The 16,474-nt window shown below is 38.5% G+C and overlaps 1 protein-coding gene across 3 annotated transcripts in view; it reads left to right on the forward strand.

The window, feature by feature from the left end:
* Positions 1–6,839: 6,839 nt before the first annotated feature.
* The window catches only part of FAR2 (fatty acyl-CoA reductase 2), a 126,577-nt gene continuing 116,942 nt past the window's right edge, over positions 6,840–16,474 (forward strand). Inside the window, exon 1 of one of the 3 annotated variants that reach the window (XM_007502846.3) lies at positions 6,840–7,133. The gene's annotated coding sequence lies outside the window, so the exon portion shown is untranslated. Of the gene's footprint in view, positions 7,134–7,635; positions 7,752–16,474 lie in introns of those variants that run through there. The other 2 variants (XM_007502843.3, XM_007502844.3) reach the window with 2 other exon arrangements.

The raw sequence follows: 16,474 nt of genomic DNA on the forward strand, positions 1-16,474 counted from the left end.
CATTTTATGGGTGAGTTCTTCCCATTTAAATTCACAGTTGTGACCATTGTATGTTTCCCTCCATCCTATTATCTGATAAATTTTCCTTTATTCATCCCTTGTTCCTTATTTCTATGGATAAGAAAAAGGAGGTGGAAAAGAAAGAATAAGAACATATAATCTATAATTAATCTGATAGCATTCCTCTGCTTCTTCATTGTTCCTCTTGTCCAAACCACAATCACTGGCTCTAACACCTTCTTTTCTTTTAATCCCTTCCTTCATTCTAGAAAGTTGAACTTTATTTCATTTGTCATTGTTCTTTCTCCAATCCTATACTTCCTCTTGGGGTGTATGGGGTGTTCAGGGAGGGGTAGTATCTCTGGTATGGAGGGCTTGTCGTGCCCTTCTAGGGCAGCTCTCCAGCCTCTGACCCCCACCTGACACCCAGCTCTCACTTGTGGCTCCTAGTAGCTGCTAGCATGCGACAGCAGCCACACCCCAGGCAACAGCTTCGACAGGCCAGCCAAACCTTTTGAGGGTAGCCATCGGGTCATCGTGGACCCCTGGTGAACCAGGGCTTTGCTCATCCAGCATGTGAAGACTGCTTCAGCTGAACAGACAGAAGAAACCAATAAGAATGTTCAACAGCTGAGAGGGCGATGCAGCAAAGCACTGTGGAGTGCTTAGGGCGAGTTGGAAAACAAAAGACAATATGGTCATCCAATGCAGCTGAGGAAGTCTCCAGCTGTAACGACTTTTCATGCCAATGGACCCAGGCTTCCAAAGCCGAGAAAGTGGGACTGTCTCTGTGCATCGACTTTTCCACTTAAATCTCCTTCACGCACAAGTGTCTTTGTGCACACTCATCTATCATGGATGAAAACGCACAAAGACAATCGTCATCCTCGGTTACTGAGAGAATACTACTACTATACTTCCTCTTAAACCCATTCTCCTTCACCATACTTTTTTCCTTCTTGAATTTAATACTTGAGTATTTAAGACTACTCCATCAAACTCTGTGTGTATATATGTTTCTATGTTCAGTCTTCCTTTTCCCAGTTCAGATGAATGGGGACCATGTAATGCTTTCTCTTCCCATCTTTGTTCATTTTAATAGTCTCTACCTCTCATATTCCAATTGTAACAAATAGTAAATTCCACCACCTCTTTCTCATCTCTTCCCTGTTTCCCTTTTTTGTCCTTTTCTTTCTTCTTTCAAACCCATAAATACAGAACAAAATCTCTCCTAAACCTTCCTTTGTCTTATTTAGCCCACTGAAGGTTTGAAGTCATTAGGATCCTGAAGGAACATGTGTCTTTTTACTGTCCATTAGAATGTAAGTACTTCATCATCTTTTAACCCTTTCTAATTGTTCAAATGTATTTTTCTTTCTTTCTCTTTACTCATATAGTGACCTTTATTTTTATTCATCTGAAAATAATAAACACAAAATGGAATAAGTATTCCACAAAACAAAAAATATTTGTACATGAAACCAAATATTACATATTTCCTTTTAAGCATATAGTATATTCAGCTTATAACTCCCCCCCCCCCCCCCCGCCTTAAACCCTTACTTTCTATCTTGGTAACAACACTAATACAGAAGAACAAGGGCTGGCAAATGGAATTAAGCCCAAGGTCACACAGCTAGAGAGTAACTGACTTGAACCCAGGTCCTCCCTACTCCAGGTCTGGAACTCTATTGTCATCTAGCTTCCCCTTATGATATTTGTTGTTCAATAATTTTTTCAATTGCTTCTGACTTTTCATAATCCTTTTTAGGGCTGCCTTGGAAAAGGAGTGGCTTGCTTCTCCAGTTCATTTTATAAATGAGGAAACTGAGGCAAACAGGTTTAAATGACTTGCCTAGCTAATATCTGAAGCCAGATTTCAAATCAAGAAAATGATTCTTTTTGACTTCATGTCTAACATTCTACCATCTGTGCCATCTAGCTGTCCCCGCATATAACCTAAAAAGGTGGTGTGCTAGTCTATTTCTTTCTGACCTCCTTATGCTCTCTTCTATGAATTTCTTAACCTCCTACAATAACTATCATTTCCCCCCCGCCTTTTGCCAAAACAAACCTATCATTTTAAAGTTTCTGTTTTGCTCTGGTCTTTTTATCAGGAATGCTTCAAGTCTTCTATTTCATTCAAGATCCATTTTTATATATTAAGTTTTGGATGTAAGTCTGCAGGCCATATTCTGTTCCCTAATAGTAGTAGCTGTCTTATATGATCCTTCTTGCAATATTTTTTTTCTTTTATCTAAAAGCTCTAGATATTGACTATGACCTTCCTAGGATTTTCTTTTTCTTATTGTTTTTTTTTAAAAGACTTTCAAGAGGTGATAATGGATTCTTTCTATTTGTACTTAACAGTATGGTTCTAAAAGATCTGGAAGTTTTCATTTATAATTTTTTGAAATGTGTTTTCAAACCTTTTTTGTTCATTATTTTCAGGAAGTCTAATGATTCTTAGAATTCTCCTTGGACAGTTTTCTAGGTCAGTTGTTTTTTATGGTAGATAATTTTCCCCCCCATTTTTTCAACCTTTTTAATTTCTCTAACTTTTTTTTGTTAAAGCAATCTGCTGTAGTGGGTATTGAGTCAGTCTTAGAGACTGGAAGACTGGTATTCCAGTCCAGACTCTTATTTGTACTGGCTTTGTGATTCTAGATAAATCAGTCAACTTCTCAGTACTCTAGAATTTATTACAATCTTGATATTTATAGTTCCCAGGAACAAGCATTTCCCTCTAAGCCTTGGGAAAAAAATTTAAAAGCATTGTAATATTTGAGCTAGTAGGTAGAATTGAGTCACTCCTCCAAATCATTAAAGAGAGACAGTCTGTAAGAAACAGCCTTAGATGAATAGTGGTAGGGACCTAATAGCTGAGCAGCATCAGTAATGTGATCAGGCTCCCTAATCCTACCCAGAACTTAACAACCTAAACTGGAAAAAAAAATTATAGATTCCATAAAAGGAGAAATCAATAGGTTAAAGAGACTGAAAGGACTGAGCTGTGGCAGAGAAGACAACATTAAAGGAGGTTCATCAACCCCTACATGCATCTTGTAGTAGAAGACTTCAGCCAAAGTCACTGAGGAAATTTCTAAGAAAAGGTCAGCTTATTCCCAAACTTCTCCTTTTTATGCCAGTTACCCTTCAAATCTAAGTCATGTATTCATTTGAAACTTATCTTGGTCTGTCACTTGAGAAACTGATTTTATATAGTTTCTGTCAGATTGCTTTCCAAATTTCCAACAATTTTGTCAAATATAAGTTCTTGTTCCAGTAGCTGGGATCTTTGGGTTTATTAAACACTAGGCTACTATATTTGTTTGCGTCTGTGCATAATCTGTTCTACTGATGCATGTCTCTACTTTTTAACAGTACCAAATTATTTTGTTAATTTCTACTTTTTAGTACAGCTTGAGACCAAGGCCTATTAAGCCCCCTTCTTTTTTTCATTGTGTCCCTTAAGATTCTGACTTTAATGTAAATTTTGTTATTTTTCCTAACTATAAAGTAATTCTCCGATAGATTGGTTGGTATGTTAACAGAATAAGTGAATTAATTTAAGTGGTGTTGTTATTTTACTATATTAGCTTAGTCTACTCATGGGCAATGAATAGTTATCTAATTATCAAGATATTCTTATTTGTCTAAGGAATTTTTGGTAATTGTATTGACAGGCATATTCCCAAATATTTTATACTTTCAGTAGTTATTTTAAATGGAATTTCTCATTCTATCTCTTCCTGTTGGGCTTTGTTGGTAATATCCTGCAACCCTGCTGAAGTCAAGAATTATTTGAATTGGTTTTTTAGTTAAACCACTTCACTTGTTTTGAGGTGGTAGTAGTCTCAAATGCTTGAGGAATTTTAAGGTTGTTTTATCCTACATAAAGAAATTGACTGCCCAAAATGTATTCTATGGAATTCCAACCATATGATAGGACTAAAAAGCTCATTGAGAAAATTTCCAAGTTTTTATAATTTTTAATATGGAATTAGCTATTTGCAAAAAAACCATTATTTTTTATCATGTTAATGAAGATTTTCTCTATTTTGCTAAAAAATTCTGATGTATCACATCTCTCTTGAAGTGCTCTTAAGGTGCCCTCTAAGATTATTTCACACTCCAAAAGATTTTGTTTGCCAAGTAAGTTTGAAAAATACTGGTATATCCATGTTCTGCTTTGATGATATTTTCTGCTCTCAAAAAAAAAGTAGCATTGGAGACAGCTAGGTGGCTCAGTAGATTGAGAACCTGGTCTAGAGACGGGGAGGTCCTAGTTTCAAATATGGCCTCAGATACTTCCTGGCTGTGTGACCCTGGGCAAGTCACTTAATCCCCATTGCCTACTGTCTAGTCTTACCACTCTTCTGCCTTAGAACCAATACACAGTACTGATTCTAAAATGGAAGGTAAGGGTGTGTGTGTGTGTGTGTTTTTTGTGTGTGTGTTTTTTTTTTTAAGTAGCATCTTGGTTAGAAACAACTGAATTCAATGGCATAATGCCTATCAAAAACAAGGCAACTAACAAAACTTTGTTGGATTGAAATTGACAAAATATTTTCATACGAAAGAATTTAAATGTCGCATCCTCTGAAGGGATATTCCCTGTCCTTAACTTGTATTCACAATTAAGATATGATTACTATCCTAATTTGAAAGTATTTTATAAGTCCACACCTCTAACCTCTAAAGCTATATAACTCACAAGCCCCTACCAGTGCACTTACCTTAAGTTGTCAGCAAGTTGACACAATTAACTAAAAGCAAAGACATTTGCTAAAATATTACTCCTATAAACTTAGGGCATATTCTTCCAGAAATGGGAAGACATAGTACATCCAAAGAATTCACAAATAGAGGGGCATAATTAGGAAATATTCATGACCAAAGCTACTCCTGGCACTGTAGGATCCCAATATATTTTTGTATGGTACCTTCATGCTATTCTACTTGGATGCAGCATTTCTGTTGGTTATATCATTTTCCTCTGGATTTCCTGGCTGCCTTCTCTCTACAGGTTAACCCCATAACTGGACTCTCTCAGCCTCCTCAAAGATAGGTCTAGCAAATCCTATTATATTAGTTGTTCCACTACTATTGTTGATTGGAAAGGACAAGACAAAAATCCCCTCCTCACCCTCCAATCTGCCCGAGGTTCGGTAGAAAAATCAAATGACAACTCCCTCTCAAGATCTCGGTTGGGGGGGGGGGGGTTGGCAGGTGGGGGCTGGCACCCTATATGATTTTCTTGACCATTAATGATGGTCTCTCAACTTACTCCTTATTAAGCCAGCCACCCTTCTCCATCCTAATTTCATCAAGCATTTGTTTGAAAAACTTCTCCAATACACCTAAAATAGTAATGAAATGTAAACATCTCTTTTATGTTTTCTTCCACAAGGTAAAAATGGGTCATTCTCAGTTTAAAATGTACAAATTTGGCAACTGTAATCTGAAAAGGAAGACTCTAAACACTTGGACTAAAAAGCTAATTGAGAAAATTTCCAAGTTTTTATAATATTTAATATGGAATTAGCTATTTGCAAAATATCTTTATATTTTGTGAAACAAGTTGGGGAAACTCAATAAGACCTAATCTGTTCAGTTCAGGCCTATAAATAAAGATGAGATTGAAAACTACAGCTGGGTAGAAGGACAGGAGCCTGTAGTGAAACCAGCTATAGATTTGGCTTAAGGAGAGACTCCAGTTTTAAATCTGGATCTCTCCTACATTTGCTGACTTTGATCCTGGACAAGACACTTAACCTCTTAGGGAATTTCCTTCTGTAAAATGGGAAGCACAACAGATTGTTGTGAGGAAATAAATTGTTTTTATATTATTCTGATTTCCCTGAATGCCAAACTCAATGGCTGCTACAAAAGCTAAGAAACAAAGTTTAAATGAGTTCAAAGGATTCCTTTCCTTCTTATTTGCCATAGTAGGTTTATTTACTTCAGTTTATTTTTTACCTAGTAAAAAAGCTCTTTTTTTTAGCCTCTGTTATCTGAGTGGTCAGGTACTGACCACCCCACAAAACACTTTTTGCCAGCTTTAGCTATCACTATTTAAAATGCAAGAATTGTCGAATGCCAAGAAAGATATAAGACAATGAAATGAGGCATTTTTTAAAAAATCAAGGAAGGAGAGGAACTGCTAGGTAGGCATCCCACCAGCCTCTAGTGCCACATCAGTCAGCTCAAGAAGAGGCCCCTGTCCCCGCCCATTCCAACCGCGGATTTAGGAGGCACCCGTACTGGGGTAAGAGCCCTAACTCCACCTTGCTAGTACCCCTGAAATCTCGGAGGAACAATTATAGCTGGCAGCTCGGGGGCCCACCCCCACCTCCCTACCCCATAGAGGCATGCAATACCAGAGATGGGAGAAATCGTATGCCTGGCTTTCTGGCTGTCTCACAGGGGCGTTCAGACCTAGAGCTTAAGAACCCTGCCTTTTCCTCTCCACCCCTCCCCCTCCATTTAGAAACCGAGGTCCCCACACTCTCCCATCCCCACTAGAAGAAGCTCCACGACCCTTCTGTCCTTCCCCTGGCAGGGCTAAAGACCTTTTTCCTGTTAGGCTTTCCCCACCTTCATTCCCTCCTCTCCTTGCCCTCCCACCCACCCACCCCCTTTCTCCCCCCCCTCCCCCCAAAAAAAGAAAAAAGAAAAAGAAAGTGGGCCGGGAGGATCTGAGAGCATAATCCAGAATGAATGGAAAGATGTTGCCCACACCAAGGTCTTTGGGCAGAAGCGAGCCGAGCTACGGCTCGCGCCCATCTAGCTAAGATGCTCTCACGAGGGAGGATTAGGCGGCTTCGAGCCTGGGGGCTAGCAGCACTGTCCTGTCGCCCCTTCTCTCGGTGTGGCGTCCTTCAGCTCCACGCGGAAAGGTGGAAGCCGCCTCTGAGCTGAGAGGGAGGGAGGCGGCAGCAGCAGCAGCAGCAGCAGCAGCAAAGGGGAAGGTAGGAGTAACTTCCTCCCGCTCCACACCCGGCCTCCGAGCCGGATATTCTAGAAGTCATTGGTTGTAAGAGGAAGACCGAGGAGCCCTGTCCTCGCCGCCGGAGTTGGGCTCATTTGGTGTCTTTCCCTACCCTACTCGGGGAAGGAGCGGGAGAAAGGTAAAGCTAGCTGCGGCTTCTTCCTCTGAAGGAAAAGGCTTGTGGAGCATGGCTGGGCAGAGGACGGGCTTTTAGAGGGCCCGGCGTCTCGGGGCGCTCAGGGAAAAATGAATTGGAGGAGGAGGGGGGAGAGAGAAGTGGCATTTTGGAGCCCCGAGGCTATCAGAGAAACGAACCTGGCAGCTACAAGGCCAAATTTAGGAAATTGGGAAACGAAGCTTGGGTCTGGCTTGGGAGGAAGGCTGAATTTTGGAAGCAGGGGCTTGGAAGCTTCACTGGCATGAGGCTGTCTTTTGGGGGTCGGGTTCCAGGGAAAGGACTGGGGTTCCCCTGTTTGGGAAGAGACTGCAAAACGAGCCCTGGGTGCGGCCTTGCTGGAGCTGCAGTGGTTCCCTCGGGATATTCCTAGACAGCTAGAGCTGGAGGGGAGGACGCAGGCCTTGGGGCGAGCGCTTGGACCCCGAGTCTGCTTTTCAACCGCGAGACAGAGTTGGGGACAGCATCCCTTGGATAAACTACCCTCAGTCGTCTTTAGCTGAGCCCCTAGCCTTCTGAAAGTCGTCACTCGCCTCCCACCTGCTCTTACTCCCAGACCCGCCAGCCAGTTCCCAAGAGCAGGTGAATCCGTTTTTGCCCATGCAGTAAAGAAGCAGCTGGAATCCGTTAAGGTGGGACCTGCCCCGGACGAAGTTTCAAACGTCCCTCCCCACCTGCCGCCTAGGCATCTTGGGGCGAGGCTGGCAAGAATCCAGGGAGATCCTCAGGCATCTGCTAATAGGACTTAGCCCATTTGCCCCTCTCCTTTAGGAAGTCCCCAGGCCTCAACAACTTCGCTTGTTCGGTGGGGTTCTGCTGAGGCTTCTGCGTTAATCTGCCCCTCTCTGAGGACCGTTTAATGTTCGTCCCACCGGGCCTCCGTATGTGCACATTTACGGTTTAAGTCTTCGCTTGGAGCCACAGGAATGGTGCCAAGCTGTTTCCTCTGCTTGCTCTCTATTAACTTTGCTGAGCACGTTGAACAGTTTATCATGCCGAGATGGAACTATTGCTTTGCTAAAGTGTGTTGCTTTGGAAGGTGATTAGGAAATGGTTTTCCTTTCCCAGGTTCACTCTGGTGGCTCTGTTGTGGATATTGTTTTGGATTGGTGGTGGTTGGTTTCTGTTTATTTTGAGAGCTGATTGAGTGTTTCATAGACTGCCAGCTGAGGATTGTTCAAGAACATTCAGGGAGGCAGCAGTGTGGCTCACTGGATTCAGAGCCAGGCTGAGAGGGGAGGTCCTCCTAGGTTCAAATCTGGCCTCAGGCACTTCCTAGCTGTGTGACCCTGGGCAAGTCACTTAACCCCCATTGCCTAACCCTTACCACTCTTAAGGCAGAAGGTAAGGGTTTAAAAACACCTCCCACAAGAGCTGGACCAGAGAAGGAAAATTCAAATGAATGTTTTTCAATACCATGATTAGGAGGCAGCTGGGTCATAGACTGCTAGCTGAGGATTGGTGAAGAACATTCAGGGAGGCAGCAGTGTGGCTCACTGAATTCAGAGACAGGAGGTCCTGGGTTCAAATTTGACCTCAGATACTTTCTAGCTGTGACCCCCTATTGCCTAGCCTTTACTGCTCTTCTGCCTTAGAATCAATACATAGTATTGATTCTAAAACAAAAGGTAAGGGTTTTAAATTTTTTAATATTAAATTCTTACTTCCTGAACTTCAGGCATTGTGGTAGGAGATTTTACAGGGAAGGTATCTAAACTATTTGTGCACCTGTGAAAGTTTGGGGTTTATTTGATGGGTTGCAACCATCTTTACTCTTTGCCTTTCATTGAGCTTTGGTGTGAGTGTGCTACTTGGGTCCAAGTATCACAATGCTAGGGATGAAACATGGTTTTAATTAAACTCCTTACACCAGATATTATTTGCAAATGAGTACATTTAGGAACATGTTTTGTAACGAACCTGGAGTTGTACAAGTTGAAGTCTCTATAAAAGTGGAGTAAAGATTTCAGGGACACAGTTTTCATGGCATCTTCTGGCCTTATTCCATTTTGCATATAAATTTAAATATATGTATATGCGTGTGTTTTATCAATACTTCTAGCCTGTACATAAGTCATTTCTTGAAGAAGGGAGAGAAGAAGCAATTCTCCTTCCCCAGATTGAACTCTTTCCTAATGAAGAAAAACAAGCAAACAAATGCAAAACAAAATCATACAATGTCAATATATCCAATAATCTACCTAGCCTTTTCATTAAGGACTCCTTGGTCCTTTATGAAGTTAATACCTAGTTCTCATCTATTAGTTTCTAGATGGTCAAATAAAAGCAAATAATATTCTTCCTATCCTTAAAGCCCTAAATTTCTGGTAAAGATGAATTTTAAGAGGTTATAACCAGTCAGATACTAATTTTCACTGGAGAGGCAGTGGCATATTTGATCCAGATCAAGAGACTAAGAATTTGTTTTATAGTTTTTCTAGCTTGAAAATGTTTTGACTTTTCCTCATTTTAGCCCTATAAACATCCACCAATTGGGTAATAAAAGAAGGTATTTTCTGCCATTTTGAAATTCCCAATTCTCATTTTTATCATTATCATTGAATTTATTTACTAATTATCTGATAGGTATTTAACTATTAATATGTATGTATAACTACCAAGGGCATGAAAATAGTCCTTCTGTCTAGGAACAAAGGTCAGCTTTGGTTCAGTGGGTAGCACATCAGTCTTGCAAGCTGAAGGTCCTGAGTTCAATCCTTGGAAGGAGGGTGTGATATTTGGGAAAGCTCAAATGGGGTCTGCCTCCCACCTGAAGTTGTTGTCTATTGTCTGATGGAATGGGACCTTCCCTCAGCGGAAACCTCTCCTGTGACAAGGTCAAAACCTGGGGTTTCTACCTTCAAACTAAACTGGGGTTCTCTAGATTTCCATGTTGACAGGAGGAACGGAGCTTAATATTTCTTTTCTACATCCTACCATCCTCTGATTTCAAGAATCACAAGTTTCTAGACAGTCCAAAAGGGAGGTATTGTATCCAATAAGAAAAAATGAGTATCCTACTTTTCTAAGACAAAAGTAAGTCTAGACCAGGTAACAGGGATGATCGAAAAAGCTCAAAATAGACTAGAAAATGGAATGGAATAATATGAGATCAAGACCAGAATATATTGGGGTCAGATTATCAGAGATATTCTCAAAGTAGGCTCTCTGTAATATGAGTTGAATAGTGGGGATTATAAAGATGAAGTCTAGGGTGCCAGCTGAAATTGAGAAAGACATCAGTCTACTAATTACAAAATCATTCAAGATAAGCAAGTAATATGTGAGATTAGTATAGGAAGACCTTTTATTGAATTAGGGAAAAAATCTGTAAAAAGTCTTAATGTAAGAAGAATATTAATCAAACACAACTATGTCATCAATGAACATTCTAGACCATAGTGAATGAGAAAAAGAATCCCTTATCTTCTTATATCTTCAAAAGAATGATATCATCTAATTTTCTTAGTAGTGGCAGGAATTGCTTGCCCCTTTTTCTCCTGTCCTATTCATTTGCTCTTGGTATATCATCTAGGTTAACCCTAGTTATCCTCAAAATTTTAAAGTCCATTTTCTTGTCATCTTTTCCTATCTCCAATGTGGTTTTGCCACAGGGGATCATCAAGGCACTCAGAAAGAATGGGACTGAAAAAGAATTTTATGATAAAGAACATATATTCTTTCTTCCCTCCAAAGTAGGAAGGTTAACATTACTTGTAAGTATATTTATCAATTGCCTTATTATATGCGTTTGGCATCACACTAAGAATTTAGATTGTATGCAGAAAATTGAGTTTAGAAGATATATATGTAAGATTCAGACCGCAGAAATGAGACTCAGAAACTTCAGTTTTTGAAAAGATACATTGACAATGATGGAGTATGTCTGACAGGAAATAAATATATATTTATGCTATTTGAAAAACCTGAATTACAGAACTTTTAGCATGGTGGAAGAAACAGTCAATAAATTTTTTATTAAATGCTTGCTATATTCCAGCGTTCTATTACGTACTAGGAATACAAAGGCAAAAATGCTGTTCCAATTCTCAGGGAATTAGCATTATAATAAGGAAGTCAACATGAAAATAACTGGGTGTTGTATGTGGAACATATTTAAAAAGTAGATAGAATGTAATCGTGGAGCAGAGTGAGACTGGAAAAGGCCTCCTGTAGAAGATAAGATTTGAACCAAGTCTTGAAGGAAGCCAGACAAGCTAAAAGGCAAAATTCCTACTATGAACCTGACCCTGTACTAAGCATGAGGAATATAAAGAAGGGCAAATGAGAGTTCCTGCTCTCCAGGAGTGCACAGTCTAATTGATATGAATCAGTGAGAACCAGTGAAAAGATATAGAGATGGGTTCAAAGACTGTGAGTGGTACAGTGTAGCTGGACTCAGAATAAGTGGATACATAAAGGTTAAGAAGACTGGAAGATAGAAAGGGACTAGGTTGTGAAAGTTTTAAATGCCAGAGGACTTCCTATTTTTATCCTAGAGGCTAACAGGAATCTGCTGGAGCTTTTGAGGGATGAAGTGATGGTCACTTAGCAACTAAGTAAAAGATGGATGGGAGAAGGGAGAGAATTGAGGCAAGAATAGCAACGAGATTATTGTAACAGTCTAAGTAAAACGTGATGAGACCTCTACTAGAATAGTATCTGTATCATTGGAGACAAAGAGATGCTATGAATGTCAAATCAACAAGATTTGACAATAGATTGGATATGTGGAGTGAAATAAGAGTCCAGAGATACCAAGGATGCAAACCTGGGTGACTAAGGATGGCTGAACTCTCGATAGTAATGGTTGGTAGTTCATTATTGTTCTTTGTACTTTGAGAGGACCAAAGTTACATGACTAGTAATGTCTTGACTTGTGCATGAATTGGATTTAAGTGAGGAAAAATTATACAGTCATTGGCCTCACTTTCTTTTCACATGCCTGGGGTAGACTCCCACTAGCTTTCAAGTCAGTTTTCTTCAACCTGGTTTAGCCTGCCTGCCAAGATGACTTACTGGGGTTTTGTTGCTGCATATCCTACAGCTTCTTGGAGCCACCAGTGAGAATTGGGTGGCAATAGGAAAATTGGAAAAAGGAAAGGCATATGGGAGGGAAGATACTGAGTTCCGTTTTGAACAGGATTGTCAAGGTTGAATTAGAAGTCAGAAAACTTGGGCCCCAGTTATCTTGGAATTGAAATGACTGGATCAGATAATATTTAAATCATTTCAAATGTATTATTCTAGGGATCTGTTTTTAAATTAATGGGAAACATTGCAAGTATATAATGGCCAATAGTCCTTGATTTATTTATTTGCTTTTCATAATTTCAAACATGTGTTACTGAGGATTGCTTCTTAATGGTTCCATCTGGAAAGACTTGAAAGTTCAGTATTTTACTGTATTCATAAATGAACACAAAACATACTCTTCCACTCCCCTGCACCCTAAACATGCACAAATGTACTCAAAGATTAGCATGTGGAATTTTAATGAATATAGCTGAAATCAGCACTTGTATTCTTTCCTCACAAATCCAAGGCCAGGCACAGTGAGGATATTTTATACTTCTTGAATAACAGCAATGTCCTCAAAGAACTCACACCTGAAGAGTCAGATCTGGAAGTATGATACAATAGGGGGGGGGAAAGTATATTATTTGGAGGTGGGAGATCTGTGCTCTATAAATGTCTGAGCTGCTCACTATTTTTATAACTTTGGATAAGCCAGTTATCTATCTCTGTTTTCATTTCCTCATCTGAAAAAATGGGAAGATAATATCTGAACTGCTTTCTTTACAGGCTTGTGAAAATTATAAAAATCTGTAAAATTATTTTGAAAAAAGTCAATTATCCCATGCAAATGGAGCCTTATATTTTTAGACAACCTCAAAATTCCAGTCTTTGTAGCCTATGTGAAAAGTTGTTTTATCTTTTCCTCCCAAAGTAGACCAAGTAAAGGTGGTTGAAAGATAATAAGGGCATATATTGCTTTAAAGTTTGCAAAGCATTTTTACAGATATTATTGCATTTGAGCTTCACAAAAACCCATAAAATGTTTTCCTCTTTTTATAAGATGAAGAAATGGAGTCTTACTGATTTGCTCATGGTCATACCCCTAGTGTCAAATATAATTAGAACCTGGTTTCAAAACTAAAACTCTATAATACTGCCAGTAGATTATAAGTCATAATAGTCTCAAGCTTCTGATTGGAAGGGTCTTTAAATTAATCTCAAGGATCTGAAAAATGGCAAATCCTATATCGTAAAAACTTAGCAATCTAAACAGAAACAGAATTAGCACTATGAAGTGATGATTTAGGAATGATAGTAAGCTAAAATTTTGGATTTCTGGGTATATCTTATCCAAAGATCAAATATATAGCCCAAAGATTTGGTTAATATTTTGGGATAATAATCCTGGTTTTTTATATCATATAATTTTATAAATCAGAATTTCAAAAATTTTGACATATATTCCCTATAAAATTCTTCAAAGTCTCCCATGAACTTTAAAAACCAAGTGCAAGGACTTCAACCTCTATTTTATTTTTTCTTACCCTACCAAGTTGTCTTTATCTTCTTTAGTTTTTGATACTCAAAAATAAGTTAAATAAAAAGAGAAACTAAGGCAGTTTGTCAGGAAGCTTTATATCCTTCCCTTTCTTTTCTCACAACTACAGAAAAAAACCCTCTCATGCCCTCATATTCATGCTTATTTCAACTTCCTTTGCTTTCTAGACTCCTCCCTATTATCATAGAATTGATGGGGGAAAAGGAAAAAGTGAAGAGGGGGGAAATGGATAAAATTATTATATATAAAATGGTGAATCTAAACTATTAAACATAAATAGTTCACTAAGCAACTAATAAGGCACATGAAAGTAGTACAGGTTTTGGAGTCAGAGAACCTGGATTTGCACCATTGCTTTGCCACCTGTGTAACTTTAGACAAGTAGCTTTACATCTCTAGGTCTCACTTTTGTTTGTAAAATAAAATGCCTTCTCTAAGATATCAACAATTAATACTATGAAGCTTATGGCTCAGTACTTCAAATTGAAGTGACCAGAGGATATATGTGGAGAAGTGATGTCCTCTATCAAGGATGTGAATGACCTTGGAAGGAAAGCAGCTTGTCAGGGAGAGTGGAATAAAGAAGACTTTCTATGTGGGGCTAGAAAATGAACAAAGACCAGAATCAAATTGACCTCTGGAGGATAATGAATTGCTAAGTCTAGTTGGAGTTAAAGTATGTGAAAAAAACCAACAACTCATACAAGTATAATATGGCTGGAATGGTCTTAATCATCTAGACCATCTTCCTCATTTTAGAGATGAAGAAACTGAGGCCTAGAGAAACCAAGTGACTTACCCAAAGTCACGCATCAAAGTATGTGGCAGAGCTAGGATTTACACCAGTCTTCTGCTGTTATTAGATTCTCTTTCTACTACCTTAGACCTTCTTCAGAATGCCAGTTAGTCAATAGCAGAGCAAGGTTTAGAAATTAGGGCTCCATGCATTCAGTTCAGTTATATCTCTTCTGTAGAACTTTGACATCCTAGATTGTAAAGTACCTTAAATACCCATTTAAAGGTCTTAACTTTATCCTGAATAGAATTTGGAACATCAGCACAGTTCCTAATACTGAGTGAGTGCTTAATAAATGCTTTATCTATATAAAGGATTTTGGAGTAGAAGAGTGACTTGGAGAAAGATTAATCTGACATAAATGTTCAATATGGATTAGAGGAGAAACATGAAAAGAACATAGATTTAGAGGTGAAAAGAGACTTTAATGATCACTTACTCCAGCCACCTCATTTTACAGATGAAAGCACTGAAGACAAGGGCAGTTAAGTGTTTGTCCAAGATCATGCAACTAAAAGAGGCAGAGACAGAATCTGAATTAAGAGCTGTCGCTTGAAATTAAATATGGAGAAGTCATATAGGATATTGTTAACATAATCCAGGAATGAAGTGGTAGGAGAGAGTAACACTTTCAGAAGAAATATACATGGGACATTTCCTGACTACCTTTCTCCCATTTTATATACCTTCTGTTCCAGCCAGACAAGGCATCATAATCATCATAGTTTAACATTTTCCTCTTAAATACAGGCCTTTCATGTCTAATTTACATCATTATTTTGTGTTTTATATAAAGTTGATTTTTGTCAAATATAGAACTTTACATTATTCCAATTAAATTTCATCTTACATTCAGTCACTTATTCTTTCAATTTTTTAAAATATCCAGCTTTATCATACAGAATTTGTGTTTTAGTTTTGTGTCATTTGCAAACTATGTAAACACACCTTCTATATTCTTATCCAAACTAAAAATGTTGGCATTTGTCAATTATGTGTAATTGTGTAAGGTACTAGAGATACAAAGCTTTTTTTTTTTTGAAGTCTCTGTCTTCAAGGAGCTTTCCTTTGACCTTTTTTTGTATTACTCCCCTACCCATAACCCATTCTTATTTCCCTTCTACTTCTTTACAGAGTAAAAGAATTCTAAACCTCAATGAATTTCTCTTCTTCACTTTGAGCCAATTTTAATGAAAGTAAGGTTTAAGTATCACCCATCACCAGTCTCATCTTTCCCTCTACTGTAATAGTTTAGAGTCTCTTTATGTGATAAATTTACCCCATTTTACTTCTCTCTTCCCATGTCTCATAGTGCAATTGTCTTTTTCACCTCTTGATTTTTTTCCATATCATCCTAAACAGCTTGGTACCACACCCTCTGCTTATCTATACTTCTTCTACCATGATAATGATAAAAAATTTGAAGAGTTACAAATATCTTTCCATATAGGAATATAAACATTTCAGCCTTATTGAGGCCCTTAAATTTTTTTTCTTTCTTATTTACCTTTTTATTCTTGTCTTGAATTTTGTGTTTGGACATCAGATTTTCTGTTTAAGTCTAGTCTTTGCTTCAGGAATGCTTGGAAACCTTCTATTTTATTAAATAACCATATTTGCCTCTAAAGGAATATAGTCAGTTTTTGATGGGTAGGTGATTCTTGGTTGTAAACACAATTATCTTACCTTCTGATCCTCTAATGTGGAAGCTTCCAGATCCTGTGTAATCCTGATTGGAGCTCCATGATATCGGAATTTTTTTTTTCTGTCTGCTTGCAGTATTTTCTTCTTGGCCTAGGAGTTCTTGAACTTGGCTGTAGCATTCCTAGAAGTTGTCTTTTGGGGATTTATTGCAGGTGATCTGTGGATTCATTAAATTTCTATTTTTACCTTCTTGTTCAAGAATATTTGGGCAGTTTTCTCTGATAATTT

Source organism: Monodelphis domestica, chromosome 5 (genome assembly GCF_027887165.1).
Source record: "Monodelphis domestica isolate mMonDom1 chromosome 5, mMonDom1.pri, whole genome shotgun sequence".
Lineage (NCBI taxonomy): Eukaryota > Metazoa > Chordata > Mammalia > Didelphimorphia > Didelphidae > Monodelphis > Monodelphis domestica.